The sequence below is a fragment of the Crocuta crocuta genome, unplaced genomic scaffold (genome assembly GCF_008692635.1).
Source record: "Crocuta crocuta isolate KB4526 unplaced genomic scaffold, BGI_CrCroc_1.0 scaffold115, whole genome shotgun sequence".
Classification (NCBI taxonomy): domain Eukaryota; kingdom Metazoa; phylum Chordata; class Mammalia; order Carnivora; family Hyaenidae; genus Crocuta; species Crocuta crocuta.
The window spans coordinates 6868401-6893503 of record NW_027530575.1 but is presented as its reverse complement, the minus strand read 5'-3'; positions in this window follow the sequence as shown (position 1 = coordinate 6893503).

Here is a 25103-nt window from a genome sequence, read left to right as displayed (position 1 = left end):
TGCAGTCTGCCTCTCTCTAAAAAATAAACATTAAAAAATGAATGTAGAATTCCTATATGACCCATCAATTACACTCCCAGGCATATGCCTCAATGAAATAAAAACCCATATCCAAACAAAAGTGTGTACATGAATGTTTACAGCAACGGCACTCATAATATTCAAAAGGTAACAAACCAAATGTCCATTAATGGATGAAATGGAAAGGATGCTATATCGTGGGAAAATTAGTAAAACGACACCTCGTTTAAAATGGATTCGGGAGGCCAGCAGGGGGAGCTCTCAGGCCTGACCACTCCCAGTCAACAGCAAACCCCAACCAGAACAGATGTACCTTGACTGTTTATACATCTTGAACTACTTCACTACCCCGGCAGGAGGAAGGAAGTTTTTTCTCCTCCCTTGAGAACAGCCATTGAGAGACTGTCACAACTCGGCCAATGAAGAGCCACTGTATTTTGAACTCCCAGTTTACTGCAATAGGCTTTTTGTTTATAAAAGCCCTCCAGCTGCCCCCTTTCTTCCATAAAAGAGCCTTTTACTCCTTTGTTCTCCAGCCTTGCCTGTAGTTTTGCAGTAGCTTGCCTGTTCNCCGCGAGATCATGACCTAAGCGAAAGTCGGATGCTTAACCGACTAAGCCACCCAGGCGCCCCTGAAGGTTTTATTTTTAAGGTTAATAATCCACACAGTGGAATATTATTCAGCCACAAACACAAATGGAAGTGTTGATACATGCTACAACGTGGATATACTTTGGGGTGCCTGGGTTAAACGTGGGGCTCAGGTCCGAATCTCACAGTTGGTGAGATCCAGACCCACGTGGGGCTGTGCGCTGCCAGCATGGAGCCTGCTTGGGATTCTCTCATTCTCTCTGCCCCTCCCTGCTCTCTCTCTCTCTCTCACTCTATAAATAAATAAATAAATAAATATTTTAAAACATGGGTATAAAAATTATGCTAATGTAAATGAAATCAACTGAGTAAATGACATTAACCACAAAGATCAAATATCATATAATTTCCTTCATAAGAAAGTCCACGAGGGGCTCCTGGATGGCCCAGTTGGTTAGGCGTTGGTCTTCGGCTCAGGTCATGAGGTCACAATCTCACAGTTTGTGGGTTCGAGCCCCAAGTCGGGCTCTGTGCTGACAGCTCAGAACCTGGAGCCTGCTTCGGATTCTGTGTCTCCTTCTCTCTCTGCCCTTCCCCCACTCGTGCTCTCTGTCTCTCTGCCTCTCAAAAGATAAACATTTTTTTTTAAAAAGTCGATGAATATTACAATCTATAGAGATAGGGAGTAGTTTAGTGGTCGCCTAGGGCTGGGTGCTGGAGGAGGAAATAGTAATAGCTTAAGAATTAGAGGGTTTTCTTTTAGAAATGTTGAAAATGTTCTAAAATCGGGATTATTGCACTTATCTGTGAATATACTGTACTGCAAACCATTGCATTGTACACTTCAAAGGAATCCATTGTATGGTATGCATGTTATATCTCAATAAATTGTTCAAATTAATAAATAAATGCATTAAGAGTTTTACAATGCAGGAGTTTTTTGGAATCCAATCTGTTAGGCATATTAGTAGTTTCCAGGTGAGTCCTGGAAATTTGCATGATGATTTGTTTTTCTTATATCAGCGAAAACAAGAACTCAGTAGCCTTAGGGATATTATAGCCCTTCACATTTCAAGTTCTCTAGGCACACACTCAACTGCTCTAAATTAAATTTCCTTCTGGTGTCAAACATACACCTGAGAACTTCTAGAACACAGCCCACAGTTTGCAGTTGGTCCAGAAGAGTCCCTGTGCCCAGGCTATTGCTGTGGGGTTCTAACTTCCCACCAGAGCCAAGGGGTGAAGGGACCATGAGGTTCTTTCAATTACCAAAAATACGGGGGTGGGGAATGGATGGGTGGAAGACCCAATGCAATTGGTGGTCAAAGATCAAAGTGGAGGGCGTCTGGGTTGCTCAGCCCTTAAGCTTCTGGCTCAGGTCATGATCTCACCAGGGTTGGTGGGTTTGAGCCCTGCCTTTGGCTCTGGGCTGATAGCTCAGAGCCTGGAGTCTGCTTCGGATTCTGTGTCCCTCTCTCTTTCTGCCCCTCTCCTGGTCGCTCTGTCTCTCTCTCTCAAAAATTCAATGTTAAATTAAAAAAAAAAAAAAGATCAGGGGCGCCTGGGTGGCTCAATCGGTTAAGCGTCCGACTTCGGCTCAGGTCATAATCTCAAGGTTCATGGGTTCGAGGCCCGCATCGGGCTCTGTGCTGACAACTAGCTCAGAGCCTGGAGCCGGTTTCAGATTCTGTGTCTCCCTCTCTCTCTGACCCTCCCCTGCTCACGCTGTCTCTATCTGTCTCTCAAAAATAAATAAAATATTAAAAAAAAAAGAAACTGAGTCCTGAAATCCCCCCCTACACCTGCATCCCACGGGGGCGGGGCTAAACTAACTATCCTCTGAGCAACGAGGCAAGAGTGGAAGCAGCGGCTGCTTAGACACGTGACCTCCAGCTGCACTTACTCTGTCGAATCAGGGCCGCTGCAGGGCAGGTGGATGTGTGACGCCCCGCAGCCGCGTGCACGCTCGTGGCCTTGCCCGCGATCGCGTCTCACCTGCGCTTAACCGCCNCCGGCCGATCGCGGGAGCCGTAGGGTCGACGCCCGGGGACCCGAGAAGCCAGGAGATGGTGAGTGTGAGGGGCCGGGTGTGCCAGGTCGGCGCGGAGGGGCTGATCAGAACCAGCACCCGCGGAAGCTTCTGAGTCTGCGGACCCGAGTCCCCGGTGGCGCCGCTCGGACCTCCGTCCGCTCGGGCGCGCGGCCTGTGGGCTGGGCGGGGACCCGGGCGTCCAGCCCTGTCGCTGCGCGCGGCCGCGTCTCCCCGGATCGTGCGGTGACCACGGGGAGGGTCGTCAGGGGACAGTCGTGACTCCGTCTCTGGGGGTTCGTACGCAGGAGGAGCTGTGGTCTGTGGGGTCCCCACTCCCTCCTGCCGCCCCAGGGTACCCCGTTTTCCCCGGAGTGTTCCAGATTTTGGGAAGCAGAGTCTCAAATCCAAGACCCTTTCCCCCAGCCTAGCTCTTCCCAGGGCCGGCGGTAAGTCCCTGAATTTCCAGATTCCCTCCCCGCCTCCCCAGACGCCAGCTTCCCTTCCCCTCGCCAGTTCACAGCATTATCAGCTTTTTGTGCCGCTTAGTGCTTTTCAAACTGAGGCAGTGTTTTAATTGTTTATCAGTTTCCCACAGTCGATGGCTAGCTGTTCTTAAAAGGTTTACTTTTGTTTGTTTGTGGATATTTTACAGGAGAGTAAGCAAGAGATTTCACAAGCATTCGATGGGAAGTTCTTTCAAAGGTGTTTCCTCTTTTTTTTTTTAATGTCTTTATTTCATTTTGAGAGACAGAGAGNACCTTGAAGACTTATTTCAGTTTCTCAATAAATTAAAAAAAAAAATCAATCTTGAAAGTGTAAAATATTTCCAAAGAGGCAAGAAAGAACTCAATTTTAGAACTAAAAAATGAAATAACGGATTGCAGTAGTACATTCCATTTGTTAACAAGTCTTGTGTTTTCTCTCTCTCTCTCTCTCTCTCTCTCTCTCTCTCTCTCTCTCTCTCTCTCTTTTAATTCCCCTGGGAGTGTTTAGTAGTATTCTGAGATTCTTTTCGTTTGGTGATTTTTATTATTTTTTTCAATGTTTATTTTTGAGAGAGAGAGACAGAGAGAGACAGGGCTGGAGCCCAAGTGGGGGAAGGGCATAGAGAGAGAGGGAGACACAGAATCTGAAGCAGGGTTCTGGCTCCTAGCTGTCAGCACAGAGCCCAACAGAGCCCCACACGGGGCTCGAACCCATGAACTATGAGATCATGACCTGGGCCGAAATCAAGAGTGTGACACTTAACTGACTGGAGCCACCCAGCCGCCCTCGATTAGGTGATTTTAAATGGAATATTGGGGCTTAGACCTGCAGCCCTACAAGGGTTCACATAATGAATATTTTCCAAGCAGTTTTGAGCCTTGGAAATAACAATTAATGGACATCTTTATTTTCCAAAAGGAATAGATATTTGTGAGTTTTCTGGTTGAACTAGAAAAGTGCCTTACAATTTTCTTCCTTCCTTTTACATAGAAACACCTTTTTAAAAAAAAATAAATTTTTGCTTATTTCGAGAGAGGCCGCACCTGTGACAACGCGAGTCTGGGAGGGGCAGAGGGAGAGAAAGAGAGAGAATCCCAAGCAGGCTCCTCGCTGTCAGCACAGAGCCCAGCACGGGGCTTAGTCTCACAAACCATGAGATCATGACCTGAACCAAAATCAAGACTCGGAAGCTTCACTAACTGGGTGGTGATCCTGGAAACCCTGGGTTTGAGTGATTTTACTGGATTCTTCCAACGCTGGGTTTTTCACTTCTTTTAAAAAATATTTTATTTATTTTTGAGAGAGAGAGAGACAGCATGAGCAAGGGAAGGTCAAAGAGAGAGGGAGACACAGAATCTGAAGCAGGCTCCAGGCTCTGAGCTGTCAGCACAGAGCCCGATGCGGGGCTCGAACCCACAAACCATGAGATCATCACCTGAGCTGAAGTCGGACGCTTAACCGACTGAGCCACCCAGGCACACCTGGGTTCTTCACTTTTACAGTGTCTCGTGTAGGGATGCCTGGGTGGCTCTGTCAGTTAAGCCTCTGACTCTTGACTTTGGCTGGAGTCATGCTCTCAACTCACGGTTCATGGGTTTGAGCCCCGCATCAGGCTCTGCGTTGACAGTGCAGAGCGTACTTGGGATCCTCTCCCTCTCTCTCTCTCTGCACCTTCCCCACACTTGCTCTGTCTCAAAATAAATAAATAATTTAAAAAAAATTATCAGCAGTGGTCCAAAGCATCTTGACTGGGGTCAGAGGCCGAGGTTAGTGTCTCTAAGCTAAGCACCCCCTAAGCTCTTTCTACTGCCGGAAGCGAGCTACAGACCCCTGGAAAGCTGGTGGATGGGGTGAGGAGTCGGTGGTGGCTTTCTGCGGTTGTAACTGGTTCTCATGGATCTGTTTCTACACCTAGGCTGGGTGGTGTAGTGTGCACAGTGTGGGTGCACATTGTATACACTGAGAACGTCTGCAGAGGTCAGGAGTCCTGTCTTCTGCCAAAGGGTCTGTGGACCCGGGAGTTCTTTGGCTCAGAATCTTACGTTGAATCCTGCTGAGAGCATCCCCATTTGTGAGAATGGACACCAGAGGGAGGGAGCCATTCCATTAAGCCCTGGGGAGGGGGTTGGAGGGAGGGTGGGTTCTGTGGCTGCTCAGGTGTCCCTACCCTCCCTCCCCAGGTACTAACCCCCTCGGGGCTTCTGTCTCTACCTGGAGAGTCTGGGTCCAAAGCTTGGGAAGGTGTTTAACCTTCAGAATATGGCTTTTCCTTTTCAATTATAGGGAAGCAGGCTGCTTGTCTCCACTGATTGAAATCTTTGCATTTCTTTCCTTTATCTGTTGGACATGGGGGGGGGGTGGCTCATGGGAGTTGGATTTCCCCTAATGGTTTGTAATTTTACTTCCTATGTGTAAGATTTTTGATTTGGGGGGGTTCGATAATGTAAGTGTGATTGAGAGACATGGTGTGAGCTAGGCAAGAATATTCTGGAGCCAGAGTATTTGTTCCATTTAAGGGAGGGAACATCCAGAGGTGAAGTGGGTGAATTTAAGTTCTCAGATGCTTTTTCAATTAAAAAAAAAAATATTTAAGGGGCACCTGGGTGGCTTGGTTGGTTAAGCGTCTGACTCTTGATTTCGGCTCAGGTCATAATCTTCTAGTTGGTGAGGTTGAGGTGTGCATGGGGCTCTGTGCTGACAGTGCTGAGCCTGCTTGGGATTCTCTCTCTCTGCCCCTCCCTGGCTCATGTGCTCGCTCTTGCCCACGCTCGCTCTCTCTCTCAAAATAAATAAACGTGTAGAACCTGATGCAGGGCTCGAACCATGAGATCATGACCTGGGCTCAACCCATGAGATTATGACTTGAGCCGAAACCAAGAGTCGAACTGCATGGTCCAGCCTCTGCGAGCCAGGGTTCACCCGGAGAGTGAGGGTTAGAGTCAGCAAAGAAGACACAGAGCCAGCCTCTTCCGGTGGACTGCTCAAATTTATTTTTCAGTTTAGGATTTTTATAGCAAATCCAATCAATCATGCTTAAACAATCTACATTTTTAGAAAGCGGTCATGGGACTTAACATTTCTAAGTTTTCTTGGCCACAGTGATTTCGTGGTACGTGATTTCCACTTAAACCAATAAAATTTAACCAGGGAGTCATAACAAAGTTCTACATATTCTTTACTACGTATGGCAGGGTATCTAAGAATAAGTGAAGCATCTAGCCAGAATACACGAGAACACAGTGCCCTTTAATTGTTTAAGTTTAGTGGACACGCAAGAACAGGATTTACTTGTACCCGCGGTTATAGATGATAGACTTTCACAACCCCTTACTAAGGAAGAACAATATCAACATTTATCACAGAGGACGTGTGGAATTGTTTTACGTGGATCAACTAGAGTTTGGGCTCTGCATTTACAGGTCTTATTCCTTGGCCAGAACAATCCATAAATTGCCTCGCAGGCTTGAGGCCAGGGGCAACAGGCAAATAACTTCTCTAACACTTTTCCAAGAAAGTCCTCTGAAACTAATAAGTTTTGTTTAGTCTCTGCTTAAAGCATACTATGTAGTATTATTGGCAATCAGACCCCTACAAGGAAAATGAGTTCCAGGTCTCTTACAGACCCCATGCATACCAGACTGTCCCCAATTTTGCCAGTTACTACAATAAGCATAAGACAACATCCTATTGAGGGGACAGCCATGATAATTTAGGTACATTCCATTTTGGAGGAAGAGGGGGAACTTTAGGCAATTCTGGTTTCATATTAACCCTAGAACAGACTAACAGCAGAGGTGACAGTAAAAGGCACAGATGAAGCAGAGAAGACGAATTCTTCAGGGGCGTCTTCTGACCGCCTTGGAGTCCTTTCCCACAGGTTTTTCCCTGGGCCTTGCCATCAGGGATGACCCGTGCAGTTTCGGTCTCTGGCATCGAACACTTAACCTGCTGAGCTACCCAGGCGCCCCCCAACCCCCCTTTATTTTAAATAATGCATGTGAACGTTAAAAAAAAAAAACACTGTGAGGTAAGAAGGTCAAACTTCAGAAGACTCCTTGCTGGCGTATCGTTTTCCTCTCCAGTGTTCTTGCTCCTGAACCCAGTAATCACGTACCCCAAGGGGACCATTCCTCGAGCCTTCCGTTACTGTTAATTTTCTTTTTTTTTTTTTATATATTTTTCTTTATTTCTAGGAGAGAGAGAGAGAGCGTGAGCAGGGGAGGGTCAGAGAGAGGGAGATACAGACTCTGAAATAGGCTCCAGGCTCTGAGCTGGCAGTCAGCACAGAGCCTGACGCGGGGCTCGAACCCACGAACTGCGAGATCATGACCTAAGCGAAAGTCGGACGCTTAACCGACTAAGGCACCCAGGCGCCCCAATTTTCTTCTTTTTTAAAAAATTGAAGTGTAGTTGACATACAATATGATCAGTTTCATAGCAATTTGATATTTGTATCCGTTATGAAACCGTCACAATAAGTCTAGTTACTGTCACCATACAATTACAACTTTTTTGGGTACGTTCCGTATGCTGCTCATTACATCCCTGTAACATTTATCTTACAGCAAGCTCCACTTTTATCTTTTCCAACATGTCTTTTTTGTCTTTTCCAACTTGGAATCCTACCGAATGTACATAGCCTGGTCAAATTGGTTTTTCTTTCTTTTTTTTTTCTTTTCTGAGAGAGAGAGAGGCAACGTGAGCAGGGGAGGGTCAGAGAGAGAGGGAGACACAGAATATGAAGCAGGCTCCAGGCTCTGAGTTGGCAGTCAGCACAGAGCCCAACGCAGGGCTCGAACCCACGAACTACGAGATCATGACCTGAGCTGAAGTTGGACGCTTAACCGACTGAGCCACCCAGGCGCCCCTCCTATTATCCATTTTGAATTTGTTTTTGTGAAAGATGTAAGGCCTAGGCCTAGATTTTTCTTTTTGGATGTCGCTATCCAGTGTCCCAGTACCATTTTGCTGAAAAGACTGTTTTCTCTGTTGAACTGCCATCGGTCCTGCGTCAAAGATCAGTTGCCTCCATTCATGTGGGTCTGTAGGAAAGCAATTGGCATTTGTGTATTAACCTTTTATCCTTCAAACTTGCTATCTGTTCTTACTGGTTCCAGGAATTGTCTTTGCTATTGTGGATTGAGATTTTCTGCTCACATGGTATATGCAGCAAAAAGTTTTATATCTTCCTTCCCAATCTGTATACTTTTTATTTCCTTTTCTTGTCTTATTGCACTAGTTAGGATTTCTAGTACGATGTTAACTATAAGTGGTGAAAGGATCTTTTGGTTTTGTTCCCGAGTTTCTTGGGGGGCAAGCCTCAGGTTTCTTGCCATTAAATATGATGTTAGCTGTGGGCTTGTTGTAGATGTTCTTTTTCAAGAAGACAAAGTTCCCCTCTATTCCTAGTTTGTCGTTATAAATGGATGTTGGATTTTGTTAAATGCTATGTCATTTTCCCTGCTTTCATTCTTTTTTCTTCCTTTCTTCTTCCTTCCTTCCTTCCTTCCTTCCTGCCTTCCTTCCTTCCTTCCTTCCTTCCTTTCTTTCGAAGTTTGGGGGAGCTCAGGAGAGGGAGGGGCAGAAGGGGGAGAGAGAGTGACAGAATCCCATGCCGGGTCCGTGCTCAGCGTGGAGCCCAATGCAGGGCTCAATCTCACGATTGTGAGATTACATGACCTGAGCTGAAATCCAAAGCCAGATGCTCAACCGACTAAGCCACCCAAGTGCCCTATCCCTGCTTTCATTCTGGAAATTAATTTGTCTTTCCTCTTTTATTTTATTGCTTTTTTGAAAGAACCAGCTTTTCATTTTCTGGATGATTCTCTTTTGTCCACAATTTTATCTTTAATTTTTATTATTACAGTGTGCTATTTTGGGTTAAATTGTTTTTCTAGTTTTCTAAACTAGATGCTTAGATTGCTTCTGGTTCCTCTTTTTTAGTGTATGCATTCAGTGCTAAACATTTCCTTGTAGCTACTCTTGCTGCATCCCTCGAATTTCGATGTTTTATTTTCACTTTCCTTTAATAAAATTTTTCATTGTTCTTGAGACTTCTTCTTTTATCTATGTGTAATTTAGTAGTATATTGTTTATTCTCCAAGTATGGGTTCAGGGTGGTTTCAAAGTACCTGCTATTCGGTTCTAGATGAATTGTGGTCTCAGGGCACACTTCATCTGATTTCTAGTCTTTCACGAATTTTAAAGTGTGTTTTATGTCCCAGAATGTGACCTATCTTGGCAAGTATTCAATGTGAGCTTGGAGAATGTTTATTTCACTGTTGTTGGCTAAAGCATCAAATAAATTTCCGTTAAATTCAGTTGACTGGTGGTGGTGTTCAGTTTGACTTTGCCCATCCTGGTCTTCTGTCTGCTGGAATTTCTACTTACAAATAGAAGGCGATTGAACTCTCCAGTGGATCCATTTGCTTCTCTTTGCAGTTCTGTCATTTTTTTTTTTAAGAGAGAGCATATGTGCACCCAAGTGGAAGAGGGGGCAGAGAGTCTTTTTAAGCCGGCTCCATGCTCATGGCGGAGCCCAACACCCCTAGGATCCTATGACCATCATGACCTAAGCCAAAATCAAGAGCCCAACACTCAACTGACCATGCCACCCATGTGCTCCAGCCGTGTGTTTTTTGCACAGTGCCTTTATTGTGTTGAGGTATGTTTCCTCTAAACCTACTTTGTTGAGGGTTTTTTTTTTTTTATCACGAATGGCTGTCATACTTTGTCAAATGCCTTTTATGCACCTATTGAAATGATCATATGGTTCTTATNAGTCGGACGCCCAACCGACTAAGCCACCCAGGCGCCCCTTTTTTTTTTACTTTTTTAAAAAAAATATTTTTTGAGAGAGAGCATGAGCAGGGAAGGGGCAGAGAGGGACTGAGAGAATCCCAAGCAGGCCCCACACTTTCAGTGCGAAGCCTAACATGGGGCTTGATTCCATGATGTGTGAGATCGTGACCTGAGCCTAAATCAAGAGTTGGATGCTTGGGGCACCTGGGTAGCTCAGTCGGTTAAGTGTCCGACTTTGGCTCAGGTCATAATTTCGCGGTTCATAGGTTCGAGCCCTGCATCGGGCTCTGTGCTGACAGCTCAGAGCCCGCAGCTGCTTCGATTCTGTGTCTCTCTCTCTCTGACCCTCCCCTGCTCACGCTGTCTCTCTCCAAAATAAATAAAAAACATTAAAAAAATATTTTAAAAAAAGAGTTGGATGCTTAACTGATTGAGCCACCCAGGCACTCCTCTTTTCTTTTTTTTTTTTTTAAATGTTTATTTAATTTTTAAAAAATGTTTTACTTATTTCTGAGAGAGAAGGAGAGATAGCAGGAGCAGGGGAGGGTCAGAGAGAGAGAGACACACACACAGAATCCGAAACAGGTTCCAGGCTCTGAGCTAGCTGTTAGCACAGAGCCTGATGTGGGGCTCGAAATCACAAACCGTGAGATCATGACCTGAGCTGAAGTCACGCTTAACCAACTGAGCCACCCAGGTGCCCCTTAAATGTTTTATTTATTTTTGAGAGATTGAGCAAGACAGCGTGAGCAGGGGAGGGTCAGAAAGAGAGGGAGATACAGAATCTGAAGCAGGCTCCAGGCTCTGATCTAGCTGTCAGCACAGAGCCCGATGCGGGACTCACACCCAGGAACCATGAGATCATGACCTGAGCTGAAGTTGGATGTTTAACCAACTGAGCCACCAGGCACCCCTCCTCTTTTCTTATTAAAAAATGTTTATTTTTTGGGGGGGAGAGAGAATCCCAAGCACCCTCCACACTGTCAGCCCAGAGCCTGTTGTGGGGCTTGATCCCACAAACCATGAGATCATGACCTGAACTGAAATCAAGAATCAGACGCTTAACCCACTGAGCCACTCAGTCGCCCTTCTTTCCTTTCTTTTATTAATGTTGTGGATCATGTCGATTGATTTGCAAACATTGAATCACCTTGCAACCCAGGAATAAATCCCGCTTGATCATGTTGAATGATTCTTTTTATTATTATTATTATCTTTATAGGTAATCTCTATACCCAACCCAGGGCTTAAGCTTACAACCCTGAGGTCAAGAGTCACATGCTCTACCAACTGAGCCAGTGAGGTGCCCCATGAATGATTGTTTTAATGTGCTGTTGGATTTTGTGTGCTAGTATTTTATTCAGAATTTGTGCATCCGTGTTCATCAGGGTTGTGGACTGTAGTCCTCTTTTTTAGTGGAGTCTTAATCTGATTTTGGTACCAGGGTAATTCTGGCCTCATAGAACAAATTTGGAAGTTTTTCTTCCTTTTCTGTTTTTTGGAATAGTTTGAGAAGAATAGATATTGACTCTCCTTTAAATGTTTGGTAGAATTCGCCTGTGAGGCCATCTGGCACTGGACTTTTATTGGGGGTTTGCTGCTTACTGATTCAATGTCTTTGGTAGTTATTGGTCTATTCAAGTTTTCCAGTTTTCCCTGTTCCAGTTTTGCTAGTTTGCATGTTTCTAGGAATTTATCCATTTCTTCCAGGTTGTCCAGTTTGTTGGCATACAATTCTCTTAAAATTTTTAATGTTTTTATTTATTTCTGAGAGAGAGAGAGAGAGAGAGACAGCGTGAGCAGGGGAGGGTCAGAGAGAGAGGGAGATACAGACTCTGAAACAGGCCCCAGGCTCTGGGCTAGCTGTGAGCAGAGAGCCCGACGCAGGGCTCGAACCCATGAACCATGAGATCATGACCTGAGCCGAAGTCGGACGCTTAACCGACTGAGCCACACAGGTGCCCCAGCATACAATTTTTTTAAATAGTTTATTGTCAAGTTGGTTTCCATATAACACCCAGTGCCCATCCCCACAAGTGCTCTCCTCCATGCGCATCACCCTCCTTGCCCTCCCCCCTCCCCCATCTGCCCTCAGTTTGTTCTGGGCATTCAAGAGTCTCTCATGGTTTGCCTCCCTCCCTCTCCCCCAATATTTTCCCTCTTCTTCTCACCCATGGCCCTCCGTTAAGTTCCTCCTAATCCTCCTGTACGTGCAAACATATGGTATTTGNTTAACTATATTTATTCTTCCAGTCCATGAGCATGGAATGTTTTTCCATTTCTTTGTGTCTTCTTCAATTTCCTTCATAAGTTTTCTATAGTTTTAATCATCCAGATATCTTATATCTTTATAAGATAGGTTAGGTTTTATTCCTAGGTATTTTATGTTTTTATCTTTATAAGATAGGATAGGTTTATTCCTAGGTATTTAATGTTTTTTGTGCAATCCNGGGGTTGGTTGTAATAAATCCATTTTCATTCATGATTTTGTCTATCTGAGTGCTCTCTCTTTTCTTTTTGAGAAGCCTGGCTAGAGGTTTGTCAATTTTGTTTATTTTTTCAAAAAACCAACTCTTGGTTTCATTGATCTGTTCAACTGTTTCTTTGGTTTCTATATTGTTTATTACAGCCTTTGTTTTAAAGTCTAGTTTGTTTGGGGCTCCTGGGTGGCTCAGTTGGTTAAGCATCTGACTCTTGATTTTTGACTCAAGTCAGGATCTCATAGTCATGAGAATGAGTCCCGCATCGGGCTCCATGCTGGGCATGGAGTCTGCTTAAGATTCTTTCTCTCTCTCTACACCTCCCCCCCCCTCGAAAGTCCAGTTTGTTCGATATAAGTATTGCTGTTCCAGTTTGCCTTTGACACCCATTTACACATAGCAATAAATTCAGCTCGAACCAACTTTAGGTTCTTTCCACCATATCCTACATATATACCCTAGATTTATTTCTCTGTGAGTTAGAAAAAACAAGTACTTCTTTTGGTGTATTGTGCAAGTCTTCATGGGTTATACTTTGTACCTTGCCTTAGGGGCCTATTATCTTTATATTAGCCAATTCCAGAGACTCCAGAATCAGTTGAGAAAACTCATCTTTAAGATTTTATTCCTTTGTTTAATTTTATTTTAGAGAGCATGCAAGCAGGGGAGAGGGGTAGAGGGAGAGAGAATCTTAGGCAGGCTCCACACTCAGCATGGAGCCCAGTGCAGGGCTTGATCTCATGACTTGGGACGATAACCAGAGCCAAAACCAATAGACCCTCAACTGATTATGACTGAGCTACCCAAGTGTCCTAAGATTTTATCTTTTAAAACAACTCTTGGTACCCATATTTGTATTAGCCTATGTTCTTTTTTAAAAAAATGTATATTTATTTATTTTGAGAGAATGAGAGCGTGAGCAGGGGAGGGGGAGAGAGGGAGAGAAAGAGAGAGAGAGAATCCCAAGCAGGCTCTGCACTGACAGCGCAGAGCCCAGAACAGGGCTCGACCTCATGACTGTGAGATCATGGCCTGAGTTGAAGTCAAGAGTTAGATGCTTAAGTGACGGAACCACCCAGGCGCCCCTATTAGCCTATGTTCTTTAGAGAAACAGAATCAATCGCACGTGTATGTGTATGGAGATGGAGGAGGAGGAGAAGGAGGTGAAAGAGGAAGCCAGAGAGAGAGAGATTGAGATTAATTATTAATCTTAAGGAATGAGATCACATGATTCTAAAGTGTTAAAGTCCAAGCCCTGCAGGGCGGGCAGGCAGGAGACCCACGAAGACTTGTAGTTCAATCCCAGAGCCTGGTAGCATTCCTTCCTGCTCAGAATACGTCATTCTTTTAATGCCTTCAACTTATTGGATGAGGTGCATCCACTCTGACGAGGGTAATCTGCTTTCCTTTAGATCAACTGATTTAAATATTAATCTCAAAAAAAAATTAATCTCATTAAAAAAAAACACCTTTAGAGAAATATACTCACAGTGTTTGGACCAAATATCTGAGCACCACGGCCCAGCTACCTTTCCTTGTAAAATTAAAGATCCTATATGATTCATACACATTTTTTTTCACTATGAATTAATACTGAATGTCAAGTTTCAAACAATGAGCCTGACATTTAAGTCTACCGGAGGACTTGCAGTTCTATCCTTCTGCCCCCAAGTGCCTAGATATTTTATTAGTTTCTTGAATAAAAAAATCGTCGACGGGGGAGCCTGGGTGGCTCAGTCGGTTCAGCATCTGACCTTGGCTCGAGTCGTGACCTCACGGTTTGTGAGTTCAAGCCCCACATCGGGCTCTGTGCTGACAGCTCAGAGCCTGAAGCCTGTTTCAGATTCTGTGTCTCCCTCTCTCTCTGCCCCTCCCTCGCTCTCGCTCTGTCTCTCTCAAAAATAAACATTAGGGAAAAAAAATCAACAGTGAAGCAGTGTTTTCAACAAGACCTGATGTCAGTGTGAACCAGGGATTACACATGCTTTCTTGTAAATATCAAGACAGCACAGAAGTAGCTTGTGGCATGTAAGGACACAGGATGGTCACCATCGGCATTTCTTCTTCTTTTTGAAATTATCTTCCAGCAAAACTTTATTTACAAAACAAGCAACGTGGCTTTGGCCCGGGGGCTGTAGTTTGCCCACCCCTGATCTGAAATACAGTGGCAGATGAGAAGTAGCAGGGCTGAGGGAGGGTTGAACAGAAAAGGAGGGTAAAACGGTATCTTCAAGGCAGACAGAACCTTATAGAAAGTGCATCCACCCAGGGCCCTTGCATGTAGGTAGAAATGGTTTTTCAAGCCTAACAACGTGATTCATGGTGTGATTTCAGATGTGATAACCGAGTTTCACAGTGGTGATCCTACAACCTCCAGGAACAATTACCCTACTGTCTGTCTATTCTGATTACAAAGACAGAGCGAATCAGGGAACGTATTTGAGAGAGTTACACAAATAGATGAATATATTTTAAAAAGGAAATTTTGGTACTTAAGGTGGTAAGCATCAGTTATCTGAAGAACTCTGGTTATTATTCTCCGTTTTGTGAAAGTTGTGGCTCTTGAAGGGTTACTGGTTCCCACCCTCCTCCCCTGGTTTTATTAAGAAGTAATTGAGGGGCGCCTGGGTGGCTTAGTCGGTTGGGCGTCCGACTTTCGCTTAGGTCATGATCTCGCGGTTCGTGGGTTCGAGCCCCGCGTCGGGCTCTGTGCTGACTGCCAGCTCTGAGCCTGGAGCCTGTTTCGGTGTCTATGACTCCCTCTCTCTCTGACCCTCCCCTGCTCACGCTGTCTCTCTCTCTCCTAGAAATAAATAAAACATTAAAAAAAAAAAGTAATTGACATACATCACTGGGTGGGTTTGAGGGGTGCAGTGTGATGGCTTGACTTACACACACTGTGAAATGGGGACCCCAATGGGCTCAACTAATGTCCATCTTCTCATATAGATGCAATAGAAAGAAAAGAAATCTGTAAAAAAAATTTTTTTTTCTTTGTGATGAGAAGTCTTAGGCTCTATTTCCTTAATGAACGTCATGTGTATCATACAGCAGTGTTAGCTCTGGTCATCAGGCTGTACATTACATCGTTAGTACTTTCTCATACAGCTAGAAATTTATATTTTGACCACTTCCTCTGACCTCCTCTCTCCCCACCCACCGCCTCTGGTTACCGTGAGTCTGATCTCTTTTTCTGAGTTGTTTTGTTTTGTTTTATTTTAGATTTCACCTATAAGTGGGATCCTAGAGTATGTATCTTGCACTGACTTACTTCATTGAGCATAATGCCTTCAAGTTTCATCCATGTTGTCACAGATGGTGGCATATTCTCATTCTTCATGGCTCAGTGATTTTCCATCATAAATGTATCTCACGTTCTCTTTATTTATTCATCCGTCAATGGACACTTAAGTGATTTCCATGTCTTGGCGCTTATAAATAATGCTGCTATGAACCTGGGAGTACAGATATCTTTTTGGGGTTATTATTTTCATTTTCTTTGGATATAGTCCCAGAAGTAGAATTGCCAGACCACATGGTAGGTCTATACCTGATAAGGGGTTATTATCCAAAATCTACAAATAACTCCTTACAACTCAAGAGCAGTAAAACACATAACCCCATTTTAAAAAATGGGCAAAGGCACTGAAAGTTTTCCAAAGAAGATGGACCAAAGGCCACCAAGTACAAGAAAAGATGCTCAACATCACCAGTCACTAGGAAAATGGACATTAAAGCCACGGTGAGATGCCACTTCACACCTGTTGGAATGGCCGTCACCGGAAAGGCAAGAAACCACCCATGTGGTGAAGATGTGGACAAGAGGGAACTTTTCTGCATAGTTGGGGGACTGTCATCTGGTTTTCTTAAGTCGACTAGAGGATGAACATCACCCAACCAAGCGACAGTCAACACTTGGGAAACTACAGATAAAGGAGTGACGGCGAGCACGTGAAGCATGTAAATATACCCTAGGAGACTGAGGCAGCCATGGGAGTCAGGGTGGTAGATAAATGTCCCCATGAACAGCACATGTGCCAGAAAGGTAGAAATAATGCAACCTGAGAAGAAATGGAAGAAGCTTACTGATGTACAGCCAGTTGGAGGGCATGACAAGACCTAAAAAGAAACCCAATAGTGAACCAGATGATAACCCGTTAGATAAGGAAACGGGGGTATAAAAAGGGATAAGCACAGAGAAAACAACTAGAAAAAATATGTGAGCCTAAAATGAGAAAAACACCAGAATACATATCTCATGAGAACGCAGCATACGAAACCAGATATGTAATCATAAAACTTTATGATGCCTAGAAGAAAGGATAGCCTAGGAGCAAAAGGTATCGTAGTGTCCACATCTTGGTTTCTAGGACTATGATTTAATAATAATCACCAAGGGTTCTTGGAGAGATGACTGATTTTAGGACCGGGAGGGGGAATACAGGCGAACCTCCTTCGCTTCCATTGTGCTTCATTTTATCGTGCTTTGCACACACTGCATTCATTACAAATTCAGGCTCTGTGGCAACCCCTGCATCAATCAAGTCCTTTGGTACCATTTTTTCCAACACCATTTGGTCACTTTATGTCTCTGGGTCACACTTGGGTAACTCTCGTATTTCAGACTTTGTTTTTTAATTTTTATTTTATTTTTTTAAATGTTTTATTTATTTCTAGGGGAGAGAGAGAGAGACAGCATGAGCAGGGGAGGTTCAGAGAGAGAGGGAGTCACAGACTGAAACAGGCTCCAGGCTCTGAGCTGGCAGTCAGCACAGAGCCCGACGCGGGGCTCGAAGCCACGAACCGCGAGATCATGACCTAAGCGAAAGTCGGACGCTTAACCGACTAAGCCACCCAGGCGCCCCATCAGACTTTGTTTTTTAAAATTTTATTTTAACATTTGTTTATTTTTGAGAGAGAGCGAGCGAGAGCACGCGCATGAGCAGGGAAGGGGCAGAGAGAAAGGGAGACACAGAATCCGAAGCAGGCTCCAGGCTCCAAGCTGTCAGCACAGAGCCCAACGCGGGGCTCGAACCCATGAACTGCGAGATCATGACCTGAGCCGAAGTCCGACACTCAACCGACTGAGCCCCCCAGGCGCCCCTAAATTTTATTTTAGGAAGAACACATGAGCAGGGGAGAGTGGCAGAGGATATATAGGCTCCACGCCCAGCATGGAGCCTGACTTGGGGCTCAATCTCATGGCCCCAGGATCATGACCTGAGCTGAAATCAAGAGTCAGGTGCTCACCAAATGAGCCACCCAGGCGCCTCTACACTTCTTCATTTTCATAATTGCTATGGTGATCTGTGATCTTCAATGTTACTATTTTAATTGTTTCGGGGTACCACAAACTGCCCACACAAGACCACAAACTCAAAGGATAAACTGAGAAGCATGTTCTGACTCCTCTACTGACTGGCCATCTCTCCATCTCTCTCCCTCTCCTTGGGCCTCTCTATTCCTCGAGTCACAACAATATTGAAATTGGGCCTGTTAGTGACCCCAAAATGACCCCAAAAGGGCACCTGGGTGGCTGAGTTGGTTAAGTATCCGACTTCGGCTCAGTTCATGATCTTGCGGTCCGTGGGTTCGAGCCCCGCATTGGGCTCTGTGCTGACAGCTCAGAGCCTGGAGCCTGTTTTAGAATCTGTGTCTCCCTCTCTCTCTGCCCCTCCCCAGCTCGTGCTCTGTCTCTCTCTGTCTCAAAAATAAATAAACGTTAAAAAAAATTTTTTTTAAATGGCCTCTAACACTTCAAGAGAAAGGAAGAGTTGCACCTATCTCTCAACGTAAAATCAAAAGCTAGAAACGATGAACCTTAGTGAGGAAGGCACACTGAGAGCTGAGACAGGCCTAAAGCTCACCTGCTTGTGTCAGCTAGCCAAGTTGTGAATGCAAAGAAAAAGGTTTTCTTTAAATTTTTTAAAATTTAAAATTTATTTATTTTTGAGAGGGAGAGACACAGTGTGAGCAGGGGAAGGGCAGAGAAAGAGGGAGACACAGAATCCAAAGCAGGCTCCAGGCTCCGAGCTGTCAGCCCAGAGTCCGACGCGGGGCTCGAACTCATGGACTGTGTGATCATTGACCTGAGCCGATGCCAGATGCTCAACTAAATGAGCCACCCAGGTGCCTCAAAGGAAATGTTTTTGAACGGAACTAAAAGAGCTACTCCAGTGAACACATGAATGATAGGAAGTGAAAGTTTGTTGGTGATTTGGAGAAAGTTTGTTCTGGACAGAAGATCAAACCAGCCGCCCAAGCGATCCCAGGATCAGATGTTGTTTATGGGGTCTCCATAGTTTCAACATTCCCACTGGCCCTGATACCTCCCTGTCGGAGGGCAGTGCAGAGTGTGGCAACTTGTCCCCCGTACCGCAGGTGGTATTTCATCCTGTTCTCAGCTGAAACTGTAGACAAAATCCACGAACGTACATGACCCACCCACGTAGCATTTACACCCCAACATCCGATACGCGTGTCTGCACTCTATTTTGACATAGTTAACGTCTTTCAACCTCTCCCTAAGACAAGACAGTAAATGGGCATCGTTGTGACTGCCAAGTAAAGGACCATGGGTTCTGATGAGCTCTACTGGCAGGGATGAGCAAAACAGCAGGTGCCAGACCAAATGGGGCCGCCTTCGTTGCCCCAGGAACGGCACCACATTGGGAAAACAATTGTTACTAACATCGCAAACTATTTAAGTGTGTGATACTCTCAACCCTTTCCCTAGTTTTGTTAACAAGCAAATGTGAATTAAGAAAGTGGTAAGGGGCGCCCAGGTGACTCAGTGAGTTAAATGTCTGACTCCAGTTTAAATCCACTGTGGTCTGGGGCGCCTGGGTGGCTTAGTCGGTTAAGCGTCCGACTTTCGCTTAGGTCATGATCTCGCGGTTCGTGGGTTCGAGCCCCGCATCGGGCTCTGTGCTGACAGCCTGTTTCGGTCTGTGACTCCCTCTCTCTCTGACCCTCCCCTGCTCACGCTCTCTCTCTCTCTCCTAGAAATAAAAAATAAAATAAAATAAAAAATAAATAAATCCACTGTGGTCTGAGAGCATACTTCGTAGGCCTCCTAGTCTTTAATCTTTTTCACAGCTGTGTTTGATGGCCCAGAACGTAGTTTCTCTGATTCGTGTTCCATGTTTAAATTTATTTATTTATTTATTTTTAATGTTTTTATTTCTAGGAGAGAGAGAGGGAGACAGCGTGAGCAGGGGAGGGTCAGAGAGAGAGGGAGTCACAGACCGAAACAGGCTCCAGGCTCTGAGCTGGCAGTCAGCACAGAGCCCGACGCGGGGCTCGAACCCACGAACCGTGAGATCATGACCTAAGCGAAAGTCGGACGCTTAACCAACTAAGCCACCCAGGCGCCCCTCGTGTTCCATGTTACTTTGAGACGATCGTCTACCCCACTGTTGGATGAAATCGCCTATAAATATCATAGAAGACCAGTTGATCGATGGCACTTCTCTCTCCAACAGTATGTTTACTGACTTTCTGCCTGTTGGGTCTGTCCGTTCCTGACAGTGATGTTACAATTGTGGGTTTATCTATCTTACCGTGCGGTTCTGTGCATTTCGCATCCTTTCTTTTGACGGTCTGTGGTTTGGCACATATATGTTAAGGTGTATTGGGTCTTCCTGGAGAATTGGCACATTCACTAGTATGTGACACCCCGCTTTCTCCCAGATAATCTTTCTTGTTCTGAAGCTGGCTTTGTGGGAAAGTAGGAGTTACTTAAAACTGTAGCCCCGGTCATCCAAAGTCTCTCCTCTACCTCAGTCTTGTTGGGATGACTGTTTTTAGCTCTTGAGAAAGTGTTTTCTCTTTGCCTTCAGTATGCTTTCCAATTTTTGGTCGAAAGCCAGACATGTTATATCAGTTAATAAGATTTGGGGGAAACTGGCCTTTAATGGGAGGTTTTATGTGCTCTTCAATAGGAGGTAGACTGTTTCAGGTTTACTGTAACTGTAGGTATCAGGGGCTTCAGTATTCTTCAGTGTCCTTGTACTTTTCTCCCCAGAGTGTTTGGGTATTCCAGCAATTCAATCTGTGTTTGTTTAGTTTTGAGAGAGTGTGAATGGTGAGGGGAGGAGGAAAGAGAAGGAGACACAGAATCTGAAGCAGGCTCCAGGCTCCGAGCTGTGAGCCCAGAGCCCGACACGGGGCTCAAACTCATGAACCACGAGATCATGACCTGAGCCGAAGTCAGATGCTCAACTGCCTGAGCCACCCAGGGGCCCCCAGCAACTCAATCTTAAGTAGAGTCTGGGTCTTGCAGCAGTTGGTTTTAGTCCACTTATTACATTGGGGCCCTACTGATGCGATGGTGTGGTATTTGGGAGGGAAAATGTTCTACTATGTTACGATGAAGCCTGTGAGGTTTTGATGGCATAGAATCCCTGGACTATGAAAATCAGAAGCGGTTCTTGGTCTTCACTCCTCCCCTTTTGTCAAAGAGGAAAGGCGAACAAGGCTGGAGCTGTCAGATTCCCCAGTCAGATGAGGCTTTGGCAAATTAGTTTTCTTTAAAGGACAGCTGAAGTTACAGAGAACAGAATGCACTGTGTATATATCAAAACATTTCTTCCTGCTTCCTTCATGAAACAGGAGGCAATTAAAATCTTTTTATTTTTGAGAGACAGCACAAGCAGGGGAGGGGCAAAAAGAGAGAAACAGAATCCGAAGCAGGCTCCAGGCTCTGAGCTGTCAGCACAGAGCCCGATGTGGGGTTCAAACTCACAAACCATGAGATCATGACCTGAGCCGAAGTCAGACACTCAACCAACTGAGCAACCCAAGCTCCCTGAGGCAATTTCTTCTGATCTCCATGATGAGGACCTGGTTTGGCTCCTGCAGGAAGCATTTGTGAATTGTGGGGAGCCCCAGTTCCCCAAACCATTTAATTCTCAAGGTAGTCTATACTCCAGCAACTCCTGTCTTACAGTTTGTGTTCCTACAGGTTAGGGGCTGGAGTGGCTTCTTCCAGTTTATTACTGAGGCACTTTGGGAAAGCAGGGCAAGTATAAGTGGGTTCAGATGGCTGGAGTAAAGTGGGAAAAGCAGGTAGAGCCTTGAATGTGTCAAGGAGTTGAGGCTGTGGGTTTTCAAGATTTGACCCTCCTATCATGGGCACAAAAAGAAAAGGGGCTTATGAGAACCCTCTTAGTTTTGTTGCCCATTTTGTTGTGGGCCAGGCAGGATGAGTGGGTATCTAAAAGCCAACAGTCAGACATCAAAAATGTAGTCAGTGTCTTTGTTAAAGTTCATGCCTTGATGATTGTTGACTCAATTATACCACTTCGCATTTACACAAATTTGAATTTGAATATGAATTTTAAAAGCTGTGGGAAAAACACAAGCAATGTGTTATAATCAAGATGAGGAACCTTAGGGCACCTGGGTGGCTCAGTCAGTTAAGCATCTGACTCTTGGTTTCGGCTCAGGTCATGATCTCTTGGTTCATGAGATCAAGCCCTGCTTTTGGGGCTCTGTGTTGACAGTACACAGCCTGCTTGGGATTCTCTCACTCTCTCACCCTCAAAATAAATAAACATTTTAAAAAAGAGAGATGAGGAAACCTTGAAAAAGCATTAGGATCTAGCCATCCCGAGGTTTTGGGAGAGATCTGGGAATATCATGTCAATAGGCTTCCAGAGCTCTGTCTAGGTATTTTAGTAATGTTATTGGTTATTGTCATCTGTTGTCTTTGTTGTTATTGGTGGCACTTTGCCAGTGTTGTCTACCCCCATGCAGCCAGCAACCCCTTCAAGGGAACAGAACCCTCCCTGCCTGGCCAAGGAATCAGCTGCAATAGCTGCCAGTCTGCCTCCACCCAAAGCATCTAAAGCATTAATGTCCACAGTAGGTGCTTAGAGCGTTTTGGACATTTTTTGATTGGGATCTGAGATGGGAGCTTGTTGAATGACACCACATGTGCCCAAGACATTGACAGTGGCTCCCACGACAAGGAGTACAGTTGGTACGAAGATATCCCAGTTTGGTGCAATGGCCCTGAGGTTGTTGTCAAAGAGGGAGCCCAAAATGAAATGTTGACATGCGGGGTACAGAGTACAGGTGATGTTAGGAGGAAGGGCCAGAGGTGGGATGTAAGAGTGTTGGCTACTGGGCACTATTATAATTACAAAGACCCGTGAAAATGACCATTTTGACATGAATGTCAGGTATAGAAAGTTCTCTACTTATAAGGTGCCAGCAAACATGATGATAAAATCGAAGTCATGGGTCCCAAAACAAAGGGTTGAGTCTGATGCCTTGAACAGCAGGAAGACCCATTTAGAAGACCTCAAGGTTTGTCTGAGGAAGCCATTCTGGCTTCTGTGAGGGCTGTAGCCTAAGCCTATAGGAGGCAAGGCCCGCACCTGATTGCTGGAGGGGAGGCGGTAGGGGGATGGGCAAATAAATTAACAGGCAAGGCCCAGTGGATGCCTTTTTCAAGCATCTAGCGTTGTGGGTTTTCTTCTTCCTTTTTTTTTCTTTTTTTCTTTTTATTATTATTTTTTATTTCTAGGAGAGAGAGACAGCGTGAGCAGGGGAGGGTCAGAGAGAGAGGGAGTCACAGACTGAAACAGGCTCCAGGCTCTGAGCTGGCAGTCAGCACAGAGCCCGACGCGGGGCTCGAAGCCACGAACCGCGAGATCATGACCTAAGCGAAAGTCGGACGCTTAACCGACTAAGCCACCCAGGCGCCCCTCTTCCTTTCTTTTTTTGAGAAAGGATTTGATCACATCAGTGTCTGGACTGTCTCAGTCCCTGCATTTCGGTTTATTCAGTGGCATGTCTGTTAGGGTGAGTGAGTAATGTCTCTGAGCAGCCCTGCATAGGAGATAAGGGGCCGTATACAGTCTATTTTCCATCGGCTATAACCGCCTCCTTGGCCTGGGAATTCTGTCTACTGTTTATATTACCAGTGGTGTGATTTTTTTTTTTTTACAGTAGGTGCATTGGTCAGTCACTGTTTTAGCCATGTCAGAGGAAGTCCTGTGCATTCTGCCTAGGGCTTTAGGGCAGAGGGGTCCCCATGGTTCCGTGTTTCATGGGCACACAGGGCCAAGTTTAATAGTAGTCTGAGATATCAGTAGGAGTCTTGGAAATTTGAGTTATTTTATTGCCCCAAGCATTGAAATAAGCCTCTGTGGGGCACCTGGGTGGCTTAGTTAATTAAGTGTCCGACTTTCGCTTGGGTCATGATCTCGCGGTTTGTGGGTTTGAGCCCTGCGTCGGGCTCTGTGCTGACTGCCAGCTCAGAGCCTGGAGCCTGTTTCAGAGTCTGTGACCCTCCCCTGCTCACGCTGTCTCACTCTCTCTATCCTAGAAATAAATAAAAATTAAAAAAAAAATAAGCCTCTGTAGTTTGAAGTTTATGTAGGTACGGAGTTAACAGGGACCTTTATTTGTGCTTGCATAATTGTGATTCAGGATATTCCTAGAGCTCTTCATCCCGAAGGGGGCAACCCTGGATAAGGAGTTTCTGTTGGTGGGACTGGACAGAAGGTCATTGGCGATGGTCAAAGGATATACAAAAATGTTCAGGTGAGGCCGACTCTTGGCCAGCGCATCCTTCAGCCCTAGCACGACGTGAATTTGAGGAGCTGAGCAGATGTTTGGGTGGTCTTTGACCAGGGATGGCCTATTTGATCTGGAGACAGGAAGTATCTCTGCAGTTGACTGACTTCCTCAGGTGTGATGGTGGCACATGGTCCGTCGAGTATATGAACTCTCCCAGTCATTCATGGGATCCCAAGAGACTCCCCAAATGGCCAATGAGGCCAGAAGAGGGATGGCCTCCTCGAGAATGATCCCATCATTTGGAGGACAGGGGAACACACGTTCTCTCGGGGGTGGGACATCCCAGAAGGCCCAGTTTTTCCTGTTTTGTTGGTACCAAGATCTTTTCAATGAGGAGGTCTCTGTGGTAAACTAAGCCTGGACTCAGGACGCAGGGCAAAATGAAAAGTCCGGCTACACTGGACCGTTGGCCGAGGGCCTGCGAGAGCCTCCATTTCCAAGAAGACTATGTACTGTGAGTAGGGGTTAGCCATACACACTGTATGCAGACAGTTAAGGGGCACCCGGTGGCTCAGTCGGTTAAGCGATCGACTTTTGCATAATCTCATGGTTCGTGAGTTCAAGCCCTGCATCAGGCCCTGTGTTGACAGCTCGGAGCTTGCTTCAGATTCTGGGTCTCGCTCCCTCTCTCTGCCCCTCCCTTGCTCACACTCTGTCTCTGTCTCTCTCAGAAATAAACATTAAAAATTCTCAAAATAAATAAAATGTTTTAAGAAACATTTTGACACATGCATTGCTTTTATTTTTTATTTTTTTTTTTAAATTTTTTTTTTTTAATGCTTTTTATTTATTACTAGGAGAGAGAGAGACAGCATGAGAAGGGGAGGGTCAGAGAGAGAGGGAGTCACGGACTGAAACAGGCTCCAGGCTCTGAGCTGGCAGTCAGCAAAGAGCCTGACGCGGGGCTCGAACCCACGAACCACGAGATCATGACCTGAGCGAAAGTCGGACGCTTAACCGACTAAGCCACCCGGGCGCCCCACATGCATTGCTTTTAATCACGTACGCTTGAACATACTCGAAACCGTACTGAGGAACTGCGCAGAGCCGTGAGCAAAGGGAGGCCTCTAGCACCTGCCTGACAGGAGGAAGGCACCCCT